The sequence below is a fragment of the Odocoileus virginianus genome, chromosome 26, assembly GCF_023699985.2.
Source record: "Odocoileus virginianus isolate 20LAN1187 ecotype Illinois chromosome 26, Ovbor_1.2, whole genome shotgun sequence".
Taxonomy (NCBI): domain Eukaryota; kingdom Metazoa; phylum Chordata; class Mammalia; order Artiodactyla; family Cervidae; genus Odocoileus; species Odocoileus virginianus.
This window is the reverse complement of record NC_069699.1, coordinates 32,640,571-32,660,041: the sequence shown is the minus strand read 5'-3', so window position 1 is coordinate 32,660,041 and position 19,471 is coordinate 32,640,571. Positions and strand designations below refer to the sequence as shown.

The window sequence follows — 19,471 nt, the reverse complement described above, 5'->3', positions numbered from 1 at the left end:
AAGCACAGATGAACCTTGAGCAACACAGGGTGAACTGGGTGGACCCACTTACAAATTTTTTTTGTACAGTAATTTACTACATTACTGTGTAATCTGGTTGAATCTGTGGATGTGGAACCACAAATACTATAAAGTTAAAAATGGATTTTCAGTGGCACAGAAGGTTACTCTCCCTAATCCCAGCACATTGTACAAGAGTCAGCTGTAATTATGTATGTTTGCAAGGAAAAGTAAACAAATCTAGAGAAATTAAACCTTAAGCATGAAGTAGGCCAGTTTACTCCACGTCTAAGATCATGACGGCCAACAACACAGAACATTTAACATTTATGGAGTACGCGCATATGTAAACTTGTTCTGACCATTATCTCAACTAATGGTCATGACAGCCCTATGAGAGAGCATCTGATACTATTACATTTTGCACCAAAATATAACCTGAGGATAAGAGAAACTAAATAATGAGCCTGAAGTTACGGCACGCTGACACAAAGTGTCGGAAGAGGGATTTGAATTCTTCTACATAGATGGTTCCTCAAAATCCAACTTCACATGGAGAAATACTGAATATTCATGGAGTAGGTATTTCTGAATTCACCTATATGTAACCCCTAAATCAACATTTGTGGCACTTCCCAATAATTCACAGACAAGTAACAATCAGTGAAAAATTTTCATTGACCAACATCACATTACAGGAGATTAAAGGTGAGGCTCCACCTTCTGTTTTTAGGTCTCACAGTATAAACAAGCATTTTTTTCATGATCTATTAAGTGCCATGTTTTCACACTTTTGTGCTTTTTGTTGTGATTTCTCTATTTAAAGTAACCCTCAAATAAACTGCTAAAATGCTATCTAGTGTCCCAAAGTGCAAGAAGGTTGTGATGTAACTTACAGAAAAAATACGCATTAGATAAGTTTCATTTAGGCATGAATTATAGGTGGCTTTCACCATCTGCATATTTAATCAATCTCAGAACAAAAAAAATTTTTTTTAATTTCCAGAAAGTTCCAAGAAGCAAAACTTGATTTCCCTATGCACCAGCAACTATTTACATGGCATTTACATTGTATCCAGTATTATAATCATCTAGAGATGATTCATAATATACATATAGGATGAGCCTAGGTTATATGCAAATACTAAACCACTTTATATAAACATCTTTAGATTTTTGTATCCCCGGAGCAGGGGTCCTGGAACCAATCCCCCTCAGATATTAAGAGGCTATATAGTGCCATGAGTTCAAAAGTAGGTATACTCAGAAAAAGGAATAGAAAATTTGCCCATCTGTACATGAGGCTGCTCCAGAAAGTGCTAAAAGTAACATTTATAGCACATGATGAAGATACAGAAAAAAAATAGAAATGTGGCTACATTTGTGAGTTCTTGAGATGACAACTGATTTTTTAAAAACCAGCATAGCAGACAGCACTGTGAGACTGAAAGTCAAAGAATTTATAGTCACATTATGCAGGGTCAGGAAAATATTAAATCTTTCTTATTTCTTGTTTCATTATAAAGAAATTCTGAATGTATGATTTTTAGAAGTACATGTTACATAAAATGTACGTAAACAGAAACAGAAATAAAACAAAGACATGCACTGAGTAACGGATGAAAATGTGACCAAAAGCTTGCAGGAACCTAATCCTGTATCTACCCTAGGAGTAATAGCTCAGTATTTGCAAATTCAGCACTCTGGCAACCCTACAGAACATAAGTACTGCAACTAACAAGTACCAACTACTTTTAGACTACCCATAGAAATCACACATTTCTAAGCTTTACCTTGGTGCTCTGAATTAAAATTTCAGCACAAGGGTCCATAAATCTGAACGTTCTTTATCCACAGACCTATGTCTATAAAGACCTGGGGCATACTATGCTCCCTAACAAAATTTAACTATTCATCCCAGAATCTGGCACAACCCTGAATTAAATGTGCATAGCCAGAAATACAAGCTGATGTCATGAAACCACCTGGATTATATCTTTGCTTCCAGTCAACAATTTACCTAAAACAACCAGGGGAAAAAAAAATCCAACACCCTCACAGGGTTATTTAAAAAGTAACCCCACCTAAAATTCCAGCCAAAAGTCTACTCACTGAGGCAGAAGGCTTTCTATAGTCACCACAGTTACACTAACTCATGGTGATGGGGGTGTTCAGTCACCAAGTCATGTCTGACCATTTGCAACCTCATGGACTGCAGTATGCCAGGTTTCCTTATCCTTCACTATCTCCCAGAGTTTGCTCAAACTCATGTCCATTGACTTGGTAATGCCATCCAATCATCTCCTCTGTCACTCAATGTTAACCAGTATATAACAGGAGTCCATCATTGACTCCTGCTCATTCTCAGCAAATTTAAATTTCCCACCTCTTGAAAACTTCACATTTCTGCCTTTGTTTACCATGAACCATTACATTAATAATCAAAGCAATACACAAATAGCATTAAAAAATCATCCCTCATGGCTCAGTGGTAAAGAGTCCCCCTGCTAATGCAGGAGACATGGGTCCGATCCCTAATCCAGGAAGATACCACATGCCATGGAGCAACTAAGCTCAAGGAGCCACAGCGACTGGGGCCCGTGCTCCCTAGAGTCCGTGCTCCACAAGAGAAGCCACCGCAGGGAGAAGCCTGTGCACCGCAATTAGAGAGCAGCCCCGGTGGCCAGAGAAAAGCCCGTGCAGTGACCAGGGCCCAGCACAGCCAAAAGTAAAGAAACAGAATCATTTTAAAAAATTTAAAAGATCATCAGAGACATTAACAGGATTATGAATGACTTGGAAATGTATTTTCTTAAGAGAACAATGACTGACTCCTGCTCAGTGTGGATCTCACGGTCGCCCTCAAATGTCAAACAATTTTTATCTTCAATATAAAATTCCCCAGAGGATCTTCTACTGAACACAAATCCCATAAAATTCTTTGAGAAGAAAGAATTCTATGGCAGGTGAGACTAGGAAAATTGCTGGGTAAAACCTTGCAGACATTCCATCACATAAAATACAATAAAAGCACAAAGACTCCCTAAAGGGAAGATAGGAATGAAACATGTCTGAAATATGTTTCAAAAAGCAGTTCTCAGACTTAGTTGATGAGGGACTTCTTTTAAGCACCTATAAACTCCAGGGAACAACATTGAGAAGTACTGTTTGAATATATTACTGGCAGAGGCCACAGAAAAAGATAAAACCACCTGCCACCCATGGGCCCTTCATTGCTCTCACAGGTCCTCTATGACTCCTCATCACAGACCCCTCTCTATCCGGTTTTGGATCCCTTCTAGAAATTCCACGGCTGCACCGTTTGCCACATGGCCACAGTTAAGGGTGCTTAGCAGGAGACAAAGATTGGCCTTCAGTTCTCTTTTCTCCATGACAATATCCATCCCGAAGCAAACAATACAATCCAAGTTAAGTCTTTTTAGAAATAGCTACAACTATCCCACTGGGAGAGACAAGCATGACAAAAGAATATTCTTAGAGACTAAAACTGACAGTTTCCTGTTTGTCCACATGGAGTGAAAATGGCCTTCCTTCTGTCTAGAATAAGAACAGAGGAGAAAGTCTTCAAATTAAGATATGTTCATTTTCAAAAGGCCTTTATGTAAATAATTTGGTTGGCATCAGGAGAGAGTCCATAAGAAGTAAGCAATGGGCTTGGCCTTGAGGGACAATTCCAAACGGACAAGTGGGACTGAAGTCTTCTGAGAATATGAGACGGTGGGTTAAACAGGATGAACAAACGTAACACAGAGTAGAGTTCGGTTCTTCAGAATTCCACAGTGGCTAGCTCCTACGAGAAAAGCAGCCAGAAGGTAAAACTTAATTATGCTTTCTGAAGCCATCAGAGACATGCCCGCATGAGAAGCGTGATGTGTGCTTGGCACTGGTGAGGAAGGGAGGGCTGCGTGTGAGGGAGAAAGGAGACAGCCAGGAGGAAGGGGTGTCTTTCAGAAGAAATTCTGGACCTCTTAGAGTTTTCTGAGTGATAACAATGTAATGCTGAGGTGCAGAGCACGCACTCTGAAACCAGGCTGCCTGGGTTGCCAGCCCAGCTCTGACAATTACCGGCTTTGTGACCTTAGGTTATTTGTTTAACCCTCTGTGCTCAGTTTTCTCACCAGCAAAATGGGGATGACACTAGTATATCTACCTCAAAAGGGCGGACATGAAGTTATACAATTATATACATAAGTATGTACATGAATTAATATACTTCTAATACTTAGCACAGTACCTGACACACAAGGAGTGTTAACAGCTGTGTACTAGAGTTCACTTGCACTGGCTCAGAGTAAAATCCTTTCCCAACTCCATATCCAGTGACATCTGTCATTGCCTGAAAAAGTAGTCATGTTGAACATTTCCCAAATTATCATATCTATATATATGTATACACACACACACACACACACACACACAAGTGTGTGTATGTGCACAGGCCTAGTCATTACGGGCTACAGAAGAAGCATAACAAAGGTCTTTGCCCACAAAGAGTTTAGAACCTAGCTAAAATTGTTTGCAAAGGAAATGCCAGAAGTAAAACCCCTCTCACAGGATTAAAGGAAGAGCAAGCAGGAATCGGGCCCCAAGTAGTCAGTGATCATTGCCTTCCCTGGGTCATTTTAAGTACCATTATCTGTCTTTTGTCCTTCCTCCAGTAACCTCAGCTCCCTCCACAGTTGATATAGATCAGTATAGCCTGAGGCTATGCATACTGGGGGCTCATCATTCCTACTAGATAGGTACAAAAAAAGTGATGTTACATACACACCCACACACACACACTTGTTCTCTCTCATTCAAATTTTTCAACTTAATAAAAATCAACAAGCATGCATCAAGCCCCCAGAATGTGCCAAGCTACTTTTTGTAAGTTTCCAACTTTGAAGGTTATTCATTCACTGTTTTCAGCCATGTCTTAATGGCATTGTATCAAAACTAAAAATCGTGCACTGTAATGATAATTTAATCATAACACCAAACGTTTATTGAGAATTTACTACCACCCATGCATTCTTCTAAGTGCTTTACACTATTTTATGAAGTGCCCCTCATTGTGAAGTATCCCCATTTTACAGATGGGAAAACTAAGCTTCAAGGGATTAAGTAACTTGCCTAGGGTCACAGAGCTGGTAAAATTCAATCTGGAGTCTGGCAGACTTGAGATCCTGTGCTATTAATTACTATAATCAGGTTTCTCAATTTTGACACAGGACTGAATAATTCTGTGCTGTGCATCACAGGTGTTTAGCAGCAAAGGTCTGTCTAGTCAAGGCTATGGTTTTTCCAGTGGTAATGTATGGATGTGAGAGTTGGACTGTGAAGAAAGCTGGGCACAGAAGAATTGATGCTTTTGAACTGTGGTGTTGGAGAAGACTCTTGAGAGTCCCTTGGACTGCAAGGAGATCCAGCCAGTCCATCCTAAAGGAGATCAGTCCTGGGTGTTCACTGGAAGGACTGGTGCTGAAGCTGAAACTCCAATACTTTGGCCACGTGATACGAAGAGTTGACTCCTTGGAAAAGACCCTGATGCTGGGAGGGATTGGGGGCAGGAGGAGAAGGGGACAACAGAGAATGAGATGGCTGGATGGCATCATCAACTCGATGGGCATGAGTCTGAGTAAACTCCAGGAGTTTGTGATGGACAGGGAGGCCTGGCATGCTGCATGTCATGGGGTCACAAAGAGTTGGACACAAGTGAGCCACTGAACTGAACTAGCCGCCACCAACTGGATACTAGGAGCCATTTCCATTTGTGACAATTAAAAGTTTGCCTCTGGTAAGAACAAACCTCATTCCAATGAGCTTGCCAAATGACCTCTGTGAGTCAAAAGTGCCCCTGACTGAGAAGCACTGTTGCAAATTAAGAGAAACAGAGTAGAGGAATTCCTCAAGCTGACTAGAAATTAGAAATACCTACAAGACACTTTTAAAAATAAGATTAGAATCGCAGGCACCAAGCCCTACCATACTTTCTAATTTCTAGGGACCCAGCAAAATGGCTCAGGAGAAACTGTAAGAGGAGGAGGAGACATTTGTCCCCTGCCCATTAGTTCTATTATCTTGAGGAACTACTTGCCTTCTCAGAGTCTCAAATCCCTTATCAATAAGTTGAGTAGACACAACTAGATGATGTGGAAGACCTCTCCATAGTTAACCATCCATTCTGTGAAACCACCCAGTACCCTGAGTCTCCCTCCATCCCAGATTTCTAGCCCACACTGTACACAGTGGGTCAAATCCCCCAAAGAGAAAAGCTTGTACAACTCCCTCATAGAACTATGAGACAATCTGGCCAAAGACAGATTTCTTAATGGAAGTACAATCTATTCACCACAGACACAAAACTGGTAAGGAATCAGTGCTAGAAAAAGGCTAATTTCCACTTCACATCTCAGGGGACATGAAATTTAACCTCAAATTAGAAATGCAGCTTGGCATTAAGCAAAGTATCTATTGCATCCCTGAGAAAAGCCATTCCCCAAACCAGTATTGCCATGAACTATTCACTAGAAATCTTCGATTTGAAGAGACACTGGGAAATGTGCTCACGCTTTTGGATTCATGAAATATGTCCATGTCACTTATGTAAAAGAATGCAAAAAAAAAGACATCATCTACACTATAAACATGCAGGCTTTAGTCTGAAAATCCCAGATTCTATCCCAACTCAACAAAATTCACTCTGTGACTGAAAAAAAAGTACTTTAGAGGCTCAAACTGTCATTGCTCTGTCTGTATGTACTAGTTAGGACCATAAGGGAACAACAACAATACAAGCCGAGTTAAAAGAAGCCACGTTTGTTTGCTTATAAAAATTCGTATATAATCAGCATGTTACATCAGCTTAGCGCACTTTTACTTTATATGCCCATGTGTAGAAATGAAGTGAAAGTGGTTATACTTGAAAGTGTCTGGAGTTGTCAAAGTGAAAAAGAGAATAACTGTTCTTTCATTCTTCAAATAGGAGGGGGAAGAAAAGAATTCCTGCAAGAATGTTGAATAGAAGGGAATATGCAGGGGGTCAAGAGGAAAGGAGAGACTTCCTGAATTAAAACACCATGATACAGTCTTCTGCCCAGAAATTAGTTGCATGCTATCAATTAATTAAGAGAAGATATCACTAAATCAACTTACGCGGAACTGATCTCAAAGAAAACAGACTTGTAACTGCAATTTCAAATTCACTCCTTTAAATATATACTACCAAGGCCACTCTATCAAGGCAGGTCTTATCAATATTAAAGTGTGAAAGAAACAATTTCAACTTTCTTGGCAAGTATGGAATTACAGAAGGCAATCAACTGAACCTAAGTGCCATACCACCAGGCCCTAAACAAGTATCAAAAATTGCTTTCTTCTATACAAGCTTCTAAACTGATGTATACAATAGGTTATATAGAGATGAGTGCTAAAAAATACTTGTGCACAAGCCCAGAGGGGGTGTCAACTAAATGACCACTACCACCATCTGTTGGAAGTTGGTAGAGTTGCACTTTTACTCTGGCTCACAGTTTCTTCACTCACTTTGGTTCAAGGTTCCTTAATGAAAGTTTTGCATGTGGAGGAGCATCTTCATACTATGCTTAATGCTGTGGTACAGATGTCCTTAAACATATTGCCCAATGTCTGTACCCCTTATGTATGTGGGCACTGAATGAACTCCCTGTAGTGACCTGGAGGTAAAGTTGCCTCAAATTTCCTGATGTCTCATATAATTCATATTAAAATTTCTTTAGAATTTTATGTTCAACACCAGAGTAATCCACTCCTGGGTCCACATAAAAATATTTAAGGTTACTTACACTTCAACTTCTTATATTTTATGACCAAATATTCAGGTTTAATTGCTAATTCATTTCAGTTCAGTCGCTCAGTCGTGTCTGACTCTTTGCAACCCCATGAACCACAGCACACCAGGCCTCCCTGTCCATCACCAACTCCCGGAGCCTACCCAAACTCATGTCCATTGAGTCAGTGATGCCATTCAACCATCTTATCCTCTGTTGTCACCTTCTCCTCCTGCCCCCAATCCCTCCCAGCATCAGGGTCTTTTCCAAGAGTCAGCTCTAAGCATCAGGTGACCAAAGTATTAGAGTTCCAGCTTCAGCATCAATCCTTCCACCAGAACTGATCTTTAGGATGGACTGGTTAGATCTCCTTGCAGTCCAAGGGACTCTCAAGAGTTTTCTCCAACACCACAGTTCAAAAGCATCAATTCTTCTGTGCTCAGCTTTCTTTACAGTCCAACTCTCACATCCATACATGACTACTGGTAAAACCATAGCTTTGACTAGACAGACCTTTGTTAACAAAGTAATGTCTCTGCTTTTTAATATGCTGTCTAGGTTGGTCATAGCTTTCCTTCCAAGGAGTAAGCGTCTTTTAATTTCATGGCTGCAATCACCATCTGCAGTTATTTTAGAGCCCCCCAAAATAAAGTCTGACACTGCTTCCACTGTTTCCCCATCTATTTCCCATGAAGTGATATGACTGGATGCCATGATCTTAGTTTTCTAAATGTTGAGCTTTAAGCCAACCTTTTCACTCTCCTCTTTCACTTTCATCAAGAGGCTCTTTAGTTCTTCTTCATTTTCTGCCATAGGGTGGTGTCATCTGCATATCTGAGGTTATTGATATTTCTCCTGGCAATCCAGTTTGTGCTTCCTCCAGCCCAGCGTTTCTCATGATGTATTCTGCATATAAGTTAAATAAGCAGAGTGACACTATACAGCCTTGACATATTCCTTCTCCTATTTGGAACCAGTCGGTTGTTCCATGTCCAGTTCTAACTGTTGCTTCCTGACCTGCACACAGGTTTCTCAAGAGGCAGGTCAGGTGGTCTGGTATTTCCATCTCTTTCAGAATTTTCCACAGTTTATTTGGGTGTTCCATAATTAGTCCCTGGTTTCATGTAATGCTAGATACCTAAAATCTCCAGAAACACTTTTGACCCAGTGTGAGAAGCAGCAGCATGAACTCAAGCTAGCTCCACCAAAGCCCACTGCATGCCCATGCTGAGCCTCAGTTCCTTACCTGTAATGTAAGGACCTTGGAAGGGATCTCCAAGGGTGCTTCGACCTCTACAACAATGACCAGAGGTGGATCTGGAGATCTACCAACCTGCAATGCCTGCAACAATGTCAGATCATCAGACATAAGACACTCCTCTCTCTTTATTGGTGAGGCATGGGTATATACTCATAAAATGTAGGCACAGACAAATGTGACAACACTATTATTTTATAGAATATATAAATAAAGTAATAAATATTACAAATAGGCATTTCCTATTTCATCTACATTCCTAAAGCTTTTGTATTATAGTTGACAAAATAAAAGCTCCCTGCATCCTTATAAGCAAAATGGGGTAACACCTAATCTGTGAGATCACCTCATTTTTATTGTTCAGTCAGTAAGTCGTGTCTGACTCTTCATGACCCCATGGACTGCAGCATGCCAGGCTCCTCTCTCCTCTACTATCTCCTGGAGTTTGCTCATATTCATGTCCACTGAGTCAGTGATGCTATCATCTTTAAATGCATACTAAGTCAGTAAGACTAGTCTTGGAGTTCAAGAATGAGGCAAATGATAACACTACAGACAAAAGCAATCAGTACATCATAATGAACTGAAGATCCACCCCCGACCAAAAAAAAAAAGGACTCGCAAAGCTCAACATAGGAAAACAACCCAATTAAAAATGGGCCAAAGATCCTAAGGGACATCTCACCAAAGAAGACATGCAGATGACAAACAGGCATAAGGAAAGATGCTCCACATCATACGTCATCAGGGAAATGCAAATTAAAAGAATGAAAGGCCACTACACACCTAGTAGAACAGAAAGAATCCGGAAATCTGACAATACCCAATGCTGGCAAGGATGTGGAGCAACAGGAACTCGCATTCATTACTGACAGGAGTAAAAATATGGTATAGCCACTCTGAAAAACTTCGGTGGTTTCTTAAACCAAACAGCCTCAGCATATGATTCAGCAACTGTGCTCCTTGATATTTATCCAAAGAAACATAAAAAAGTATGTCCACACAAAATCTTGCACATAGATTTTTATGACAGCTTTATTTATAGTTGCCAAATCATGGAAGAAACTAAGATGTCTTTTAGTAAGTAAATGGATAAGTAAATCATGACAATCAGACAATGGAATATTCATCATTAAAAAGAAAAAGCCATCAAGCCATAAAAAAACATTGGGAAAGCTTAGATGCGTATTGTTCAGTTCAGTTCAGTTGCTTATTCATGTCTGACTCTTTGCGACTCCATGGACTGCAGCACTCCAGGTATCCCTGTCTATCACCAACTCTGGAGTTTACTCAAACTCATGTCCATTGAGTCGGTGATGCCATCCAACCATCTCATCCTCTGTCATCCCCTTCTCCTCCTGTCTTCAATCTTTCCCAGTATCAGGGTCTTTTCCAGAGTCAGTTCTTTGCATCAGGTGGCCAAAGTATTGGAGTTTCAGCTTCAGGATCAGTCCTTCCAATGAACACTCAGGACTGATTTCCTTTAGGATGGACTGGTTGGATCTCCTTGCAGTCCAAGGGATTTTCAGTAATCTTCTCCAACACCACAGTTCAAAAATACCAATTCTTTGGCGCTCAGCTTGCTTTATAGTCCAACTCTCACATCCATACATGACCACTGGAAAAACCAGAGCCTTGACTAGACGGACCTTTGTTGGCAAAGTAATGTCTCTGCTTTTTAATATGCTATCTAGGTTGGTCATAACTTTCCTTCCAAGGAATAAGCGTCTTTAATTTCATGGCTGCAGTCACCATCTGCAGTGATTTTGGAGACCAGAAAAATAAAGTCAGCCACTATTTCCACTGTTTCCCCATCTATTTGCCATGAAGTGATGGGACCAGATACCATGATCTTAGTTTTCTGAATGCTGAGCTTTAAGTCAACTTTTTCACTCTCCTCTTTCACTTTCATCAACAGGCTCTTTACTTCTTTTTCATTTTCTGCCATAAGGGTGGTGTCATCTGCATATCTGAGGTTATTGATATTTCTCCTGGCAATCTTGATTCCAGCTTGTGCTTCCTCCAGCCCAGAGTTTCTCATGATGTACTCTGCACATAAGTTAAATAAGCAGGGTGACAATATACAGACTTGACATATTCCTTCTCCTATTTCGAGCCAGTCTGTTGTTCCATGTCCAGTTCTAACTGTTGCTTCCTGACCTACATACAGGTTTCTCAACAGGCAGGTCAGGTGGTCTGGTATTCCCATCTCGTTCAGAATATTCCACAGTTTGCTGTGATCCACAGAGTCAAAGGCTTTGGCATAGTCAATAAAGCAGAAATAGATGTTTTTCTGGAATTCTCTTGCTTTTTTGATGATCCAGCAGATGTTGGCAATTTGATCTCTGGTTCCTCTGCCTTTTCTAAAACCAGCTTGAACATCTGGAAGTTCACAGTTCACGTATTGCTGAAGCCTGGCTTGGGGAATTTTGAGCATTGTTAGGAAAGAAACTAATCTGAAACACTACATACTCCATGATTTCAACTCAATAATATTCTGGAAAAGGTGAAACTAGAGACACAATAGAAGGTCAGTGGTTGCCAGGGATTAAGGAAAGGGGAAGGATGAACAGGTAGAGCACAGAGGATATTCAGGGTGTCAAAATTACTCCTTATGATACTATACTGATGGGTAGCTACATATCATTATACATTAGTTCAATCATAAAACATACAACACCAAAGTGAACCCTAATGTAAATGATGGACTTGGGTAATTATGGCTTGTCAATGTAAGTTCATCAATTAGAACAAATGTACCACTCTGAAATCTACTCTGAATATTCATGCTAAAGCTGAAGCTCCAATATGTTGGCCACCTGATGTGAAGAGCCAACTCACTGGAAAAGACCCTGATGCTGGGAAAGGCTGAGGGCAGGAGGAGAAGGGGGGACAGAGGATGAGATAGTTGGATGGTACCATAGACACAATGGATATGAGTTTGAGCAAACTCCAGGAAATAGTGAAGGACAGGGAAGTCTGGTGTGCTGCAGTCCATAGGGTTGCAAGAGTCAGACAAGACTTAGAGACTAAACAACAACCACCAGCACTCTGGTGGGGGATGCTGGTAATGGGGGAAGCTATGTATGTGTAAGAGCAGAAGGTATATACAGGAATTCTGTATCTTCACAGCTAAACTGAGATTTTGCTGTGAACTTAATACTGTCCTAAAAAAAAAGGCTCAAAAATATATTCTCGGTCCGTGACGGGGGGTGGGGGGGGGAGGAGGGTGGTGGCGCGCGCGCCGTTTCTAGTCATTTTCAAAGCGCCTCGTGCTGGTTCTCGCGGGCCCGGCCACCGGCCCCAGCTCTGCCCTGCAACATAATAAAATGGCTAATCAGGTGAATGGTAATGCGGTACAGTTAAAAGAAGAGGAAGAACCAATGGATACTTCCAGTGTAAATCACACAGAACACTACAAGACACTGATAGAGGCAGGCCTCCCTCAGAAGGTGGAAGAAAGACTTGATGAAATATTTCAGACAGGATTGGTAGCTTATGTCGATCTTGATGAAAGAGCAATTGATGCTCTCAGGGAATTTAATGAAGAAGGAGCTCTGTCTGTACTGCAGCAGTTCAAGGAAAGTGACTTATCACATGTTCAGAACAAAAGTGCATTTTTATGTGGAGTTATGAAGACCTACAGGCAAAGGGAGAAACAGGGGAGCAAGGTGCAAGAGTCCACAAAGGGACCTGATGAAGCAAAGATCAAGGCCTTGCTTGAAAGGACCGGTTATACCTTGGATGTAACCACAGGACAGAGGAAGTATGGTGGTCCTCCCCCAGACAGTGTGTACTCTGGCGTGCAACCTAGAATTGGAACAGAAGTCTTTGTAGGTAAAATACGAAGAGATTTATACGAGGATGAATTGGTGCCCCTCTTTGAAAAGGCTGGTCCCATTTGGGATCTGCGTCTTATGATGGATCCACTGTCTGGTCAGAACAGAGGGTATGCGTTCATCACCTTCTGTGGAAAGGAAGCTGCGCAGGAAGCTGTTAAACTGTGTGACAGCTATGAAATTCGCCCTGGTAAACACCTTGGAGTGTGCATTTCAGTGGCAAACAACAGGCTTTTTGTTGGATCAATTCCGAAGAATAAGACTAAAGAAAACATTCTGGAAGAATTCAGTAAAGTCACAGGTTTAACAGAGGGTTTGGTGGACGTTATTCTCTATCATCAACCCGATGACAAAAAGAAGAATCGGGGGTTCTGCTTCCTTGAGTATGAGGATCACAAGTCAGCAGCACAAGCCAGACGCCGGCTGATGAGTGGAAAAGTAAAAGTGTGGGGAAATGTAGTTATAGTTGAATGGGCTGATCCTGTGGAAGAACCAGAGCCAGAAGTCATGGCTAAGGTGAAAGTTTTATTTGTGAGAAACTTGGCTACTACAGTGACAGAAGAAATATTGGAAAAGTCATTTTCTGAGTTTGGAAAACTTGAAAGAGTGAAGAAGTTGAAAGATTATGCATTTGTTCATTTCGAAGACAGAGGAGCAGCTGTTAAGGCCATGGATGAAATGAATGGCAAAGAAATAGAAGGGGAAGAAATTGAAATAGTCTTAGCCAAGCCACCAGACAAGAAAAGGAAAGAGCGCCAAGCTTCTAGACAGGCCTCCAGGAGTACTAAGTATGAAGATTATTACTATCACCCTCCTCCTCGAATGCCACCTCCAATTAGAGGTCGGGGTCGTGGTGGGGGGAGAGGTGGATATGGCTACCCTCCAGATTACTATGGCTATGAAGATTACTATGATGATTACTATGGTTATGATTATCACGACTATCGTGGAGGCTATGAAGATCCCTACTACGGCTATGATGATGGCTATGCAGTAAGAGGAGGAGGAAGGGGAGGGCGAGGTGCTCCACCACCACCAAGGGGGCGGGGAGCACCACCTCCAAGGGGTAGAGCTGGCTACTCACAGAGGGGGGCACCTTTGGGACCACCAAGAGGCTCTAGGGGTGGCAGAGGGGGTCCTGCACAACAGCAGAGAGGCCATGGTTCCCGTGGATCTCCGGGCAACCGTGGGGGCAATGTAGGAGGCAAGAGAAAGGCAGACGGGTACAACCAACCTGACTCCAAGCGCCGTCAGACCAACAACCAACAGAACTGGGGTTCCCAACCCATCGCTCAAGAGCCGCTTCAGTAAGGTGGTGACTATTCTGGTAACTATGGTTACAATAATGACAACCAGGAATTTTATCAGGATACTTATGGGCAACAGTGGAAATAGACAAGTGAGGGCTTGAAAATGATATTGACAAGATACGATTGGCTCTAGATCTACATCCTTCAAAAAAAATTGGCTTATCTGTTTCATCTTTAAGTAGCAATTTGCTGCCATTTGTATTTGGCTGAAGAAATCACTATTGTGTATATACTCAAGTCTTTTTATTTTTTCCTCTTTTCATAAATGCTCTTGGACATTATTGGGCTTGCAGAGTTCCCTTATTCTGGGAGTTACAATGCTTTTATCGTTTCAGGCTTCACTTTAGCTTCAAAATAAGCTGAGCACACTGTTAAAATCATGATTTTGCAGAACTTTTGGTTTTGGACAGTTTCATTTTTTGGATTTGGGATAGCCTACATAGGGGTATGGAGTATGCTGTAAATAAAAATACAAGCTAGTGCTTTGTCTTAGTAGTTTGAAGAAATTAAAAGCAAACAAATTTAAGTTTTCTTGTATTGAAAATAACCTATGATTGTATGTTTTGCATTCCTAGAAGTAGGTCAACTGTGTTTTTAAATTGTTATAACTTCACACCTTTTTGAAACCTGCCCTACAAAATTTGTTTGGCTTAAACGTCAAAGCCGTGACAATTTGTTCTTTGATGTGATTGTATTTCCAATTTCTTGTTCATGTAAGATTTCAATAAAACTCAAAAATCTATTCAAAAAAAAAATATATATATATACACATACCTAAAGAAAAAAGATGATAAGTAGCTGAGATTTTCCCACTTGGTGGTCTGTGGATTTTTCACATGCTGACAAGCCTGAAAAGATAATGCACCAGCACAGAGAACCCAACCACAGCCCAATCAGCCTGAGGTCTTTAGGGCAGATTCTTGCAAACATCGAAGAATCAAGTCCTCAAATGTATTTTCAAGAACAAAAACCAGGCATTTTATTTCTTCCCTGTGATCACAGACAGACCCAATTGCAAGAGGTGCCTGTGAAACTTCACATATGGGAAGTGTATTTTCAGGGGAAAGGCCAAAGTGTCAGGAGCAATGAACACAAGAACACTCTCCCTCTCTTTTGAGCTTCCCAGGGAGCTCAGTGGTAAAGAATTCGCCTGCCAATGCAGGAGATGCAGGAAACGGGGGTTCGATCCCTGGGTGGGGAAAATTCCATGGAAGAGGAAATGGCAATCCACTCCAGTATTCTTGCTTGAAGAATCCCATGGACAGAGGAGCCCGGAGAGATTACAGCTCATGGGCTTGCAAAGAGATAGCATGCGTACTCAGTCGTGTCCATCTCTTCTACTGACACAGTTCAGCTTTCCCTCATTCCTAACTTTCCAGATTTTATGTTCTTAGACAAGGTTCATTCTATAGAGCCACCATGAAAAAAAAAAAAATATTTCCAATGCACCCCTTCACCTTGTCACTATTTCCAGTCAAGCCCAGCTCCAGGTGTTCTGTGGTTTGAGGGCTGCCTACCACACAACCTGCTGTCTAATTCAAAATCTAATTCAAATCTAATTCAAAATCTGGTACACTTCCCAGTCACATCAGTAGTCTACATTTGTATGACAGTGAAGGCTTCAAGCTATTAATCAGTTGCAAACCAAATATTAAAAATGAGGATTAATCTCATCACCACAGCCCAACAGATGCATTTAGGGTTAATAAATAAACTTCAAACTTCCTGCAGACACTGTAAAGTGCATTCCCAATTCTGCTTTTGTACCAGGTTCCCAACAGAGAGGAGGGGAGAGTGCCATTGGTATTCTAAGGGTGCAATACCCAAGGATGCAAGCAGCCGGCTCTGCTGTATCTCACAAAATAAAAGATTCAGAAATTAGACGGGGAGAAACATTCTAACCTGATGCTCTCTGATCTTCCTAACAAAACTTCAACCATATCATCACTCTCAATCACATCATGTGGGCACTGAGATTCATGAGGCCAAATAAAAATAAAATCACGACATTCATTAACATGTGTGATGGAAGGGTAGATGAAAAGCTCCATATGTTTAGAGTTTTCAGTATAATTTAAAACAGCAATGTATCAGCCCTAAAAATGGAACCCCCATGGCCTCCAAACTTCAAGGAGGAAGGAAGATGCTTGCTTTGAATAAATCAGTTTGGAAAGCTGCAGTCATCCATCTCAAAGTAATCTCTGCCAAAGCATAAATGGCAACTTAAACACAAGAAAATTTTTAAAAGGTGCCAGAAAAATACTACTTGAGAAAGTGGACTAACAGTACATAATAGAAAATGTACAAAGGTTACCTGTTAAGAAACTTATGAAAAACACAAAGAGATAAGCTCATACAAACTCACACACAAATGGAGCACAGTGAATTCAACAGTATATTAAAAACAAAAGCAAATCCACCATGAACCACATAGGGCTTGACCCCAAAACTAAAGGGAAAAACAACAGATCTATTGCAGAGTTCATTACAATGGTAGAGTCTCATACCCACATCTGACTGAGGAATTTCAACTGTATTACTGAGCTCAAAACAAAACAATATCAACAAAACCAAGAACAACTATCTTTGATAAAAGATGGTTCTTTAACACAAGCCAGTCAGTTCATGAGATTCATTCAAAGAAACAATGATCTATTCCAATCTCAGAGGAAAATTTGGCTGAGCTCTTCTCACTGAAAAATACTAGAGCAGAAGTGGGAATGATTTGACAGATCTTCAAAAACAATCATGACAGTATTGCACAAAACCTGACTTACAATGTGATTATGTCCTGACAGACCCATCATAAGTGGAAAATACCATTAAGTCTAAATGGTAGCAAACATCACGGCCTAGTCGGCATAGCTTAAATATGCTCAGAATACTTAGTCTGTGGTTGGGCACAATCATCTAGCACAAAGAAGGTTTTATGATACAGTCTTGATATACCATGTAACTTGTTGTCTACTACACTGAAAGTGAAAACAGAATGGCTGTCTGGGTACAGAACGGTTGTAATCCTAAAGGTTGTTTACCCTTGTGATCACATGGCTGACGGGGAACTACAGTGGCTGCCACTGCCCAGCATCGTAAGAGAGGACCACACCGTATGCCACTAATCCAGGAAAAGATAAAACTTCAAAGCATGGTGTCTACTGGATACATGACACTTTTGCCAAAAAATCATAAGCCAAACCATGATAAGTCAGGGAACATCTGTACAATTTTCACCTTGTTTGTTAACTTTCAACATTAATTTGTTTTGTTGTTGAGTTGCTAGGTCATGTCTGACTCTTTCATGACCGTATGGACTAAAGCCCACCCAGCTCCTCTGTCCCTGGGGTTTTCCAGGCAAGAATACTGGAGTGGGTTGTCATTTCCTTCTCCAGGTGATCTCCCCAATCCAGGGACTGAACCCATGTCTCCTGCACTGGCAGGCAGATTCTTTAGCGCTGAGCCACCTGTGAAACCCTTCAACATTAATACCCTTAACATATCAATAATTTAGAGAAGCAAAACCATATGATTACCTGAGCATATAATATAAAGGAAGTCTCTGATAAAATTGAGCACAAATTCTAGACACACTTTGTTAAAGTACAAGGATATTTGCAGCACTGGATTCAATAGTTAATTCCGGAAACAACCCCAACATGTATCTATTTGAGAGCAGTTACAGAATTATGACAAATCTAAATAAAGAAATTCTACAAAATCATCAAAAAGAAGGAAATGTGCATATACAGTAAGGACAAAAATATGCAAATTAGAGAGAATAAAAACTATAATCATTTTTATAAAAGTCACATGTTTTGTCCTATATGCATGTATATATGTTTTTATATTTAAAGTAAAAAGCAGGAAAAGACAGGCACTAAACCATTAATAGTGGTTAGTTCTGGGGAAAGAAAGTGGAGCAGAGGTTTCTTTTTTTAACGTTATACATTTATGAAATCTCAGATTTTTTTTAAACAAATTTCCCTTATAATTAAAAAAAAAAAACCAAAAACATAAATCTGGAGAATAAGAGGGGAAAACACCTGAACTAAAAACCACAGAATTGGAATCAGCCCAGAGAGGTCATCCGGAAAAACTATGCCCATCATCTCCATCAAAGAGGACATTCCTTTTTATGAAGACTCTAGGGAAGAAGATGGCAGAGTTCCTAGATAATCCAGTCAATGGTTATATAACATGAATACTGAAAAAAAAAATCCTTCCTTTTATCTACTCCCTTCTTATTCTCAGCTCAGAGCCCAGTCTTTTGGTTCTTTCCTCAGGAGCTATAGAAAACAGATGGTCACCCCATCCTTTGAATTTGTCAATGAAATCACACAAAACTAACAATGTTTTTCTGGAGGGACGATATCATGTTTGACAATACAGAATGACATACCCCAGTTTGCTGCTCACACAGGAACTTACCAGACTTCATTACTAATGAGCTATTCAAAGGGATTTCACCAGATGTTTTTAACTTAATTCAACAAACATTAATTCAGTGTCTCCCATGCACTGATATTTTATTACGAGCAGGGCATGGAACTTCACAAATTTAAAACTTCATAGTAGGAAAGAAGATAAACAATTCAGGGTTGTTTAAGATTAACTAGGAGACTGCATTCCATCATCATCATTAATTATGATTATTATTATTATTATAGCATAAACAAGATCTTTATATAGAGTTGGGATTAGGCTTAAATAGGGTAAGCAGAGAACTTTTTAATGACTTTTAAAATTTTTACTATTTTAGTTTGTTTTCCTTCTTAAGTTTTTGGTTTTGTCTTGCTTTGGTATTTACTATTTGCCAGCAAGATCAGATAAGCTTTGGAAAAGAGAACACTGAAGTTCTGGTCAGGCCATACAGCAAGCTGAAGGCATAAAGAGGAAGAAAGAGCCTTCCACAGTCATAAGCCATCCAGCAGTGCCAGCTGGGTTAAGGGCAGTGACCATCAAAGATTTGACCTGGCTTGGTGTCAAATTAGCAAGGTTTGGTAGTCTCATAAATAGCAATGGGGGAGGTTCCAATAACTGACACAAACAGGAAGAGAGATGTTGAATTCGGGAAGAGTATTTAACAGAATGAAAAAGAATTCACATCAGTTTGTGGAAACAGGAAAGCAGTTTAAAAAGTCAAATTTGGATCCAGATTTATCCTTTAGGAAAAGGAATCAACACATGAAAACTCAGTGGCAACTTCTCCTACTTGATCTTCTGTATCCATGCCAAAAGGTAAAACCCTTCATACAC

At 40.4% G+C, this 19,471-nt stretch overlaps 1 protein-coding gene and 1 pseudogene across 13 annotated transcripts in view; one reads left to right on the top strand and one right to left on the bottom strand.

Annotated features, from left to right (window-relative positions):
* The window catches only part of MAGI1 (membrane associated guanylate kinase, WW and PDZ domain containing 1), a 635,987-nt gene that overhangs the window by 288,782 nt on the left and 327,734 nt on the right, over positions 1 to 19,471 (bottom strand). The window lies entirely within an intron of this gene.
* On the top strand, positions 12,347 to 14,973 carry LOC139031243 (heterogeneous nuclear ribonucleoprotein R pseudogene; annotated as a pseudogene).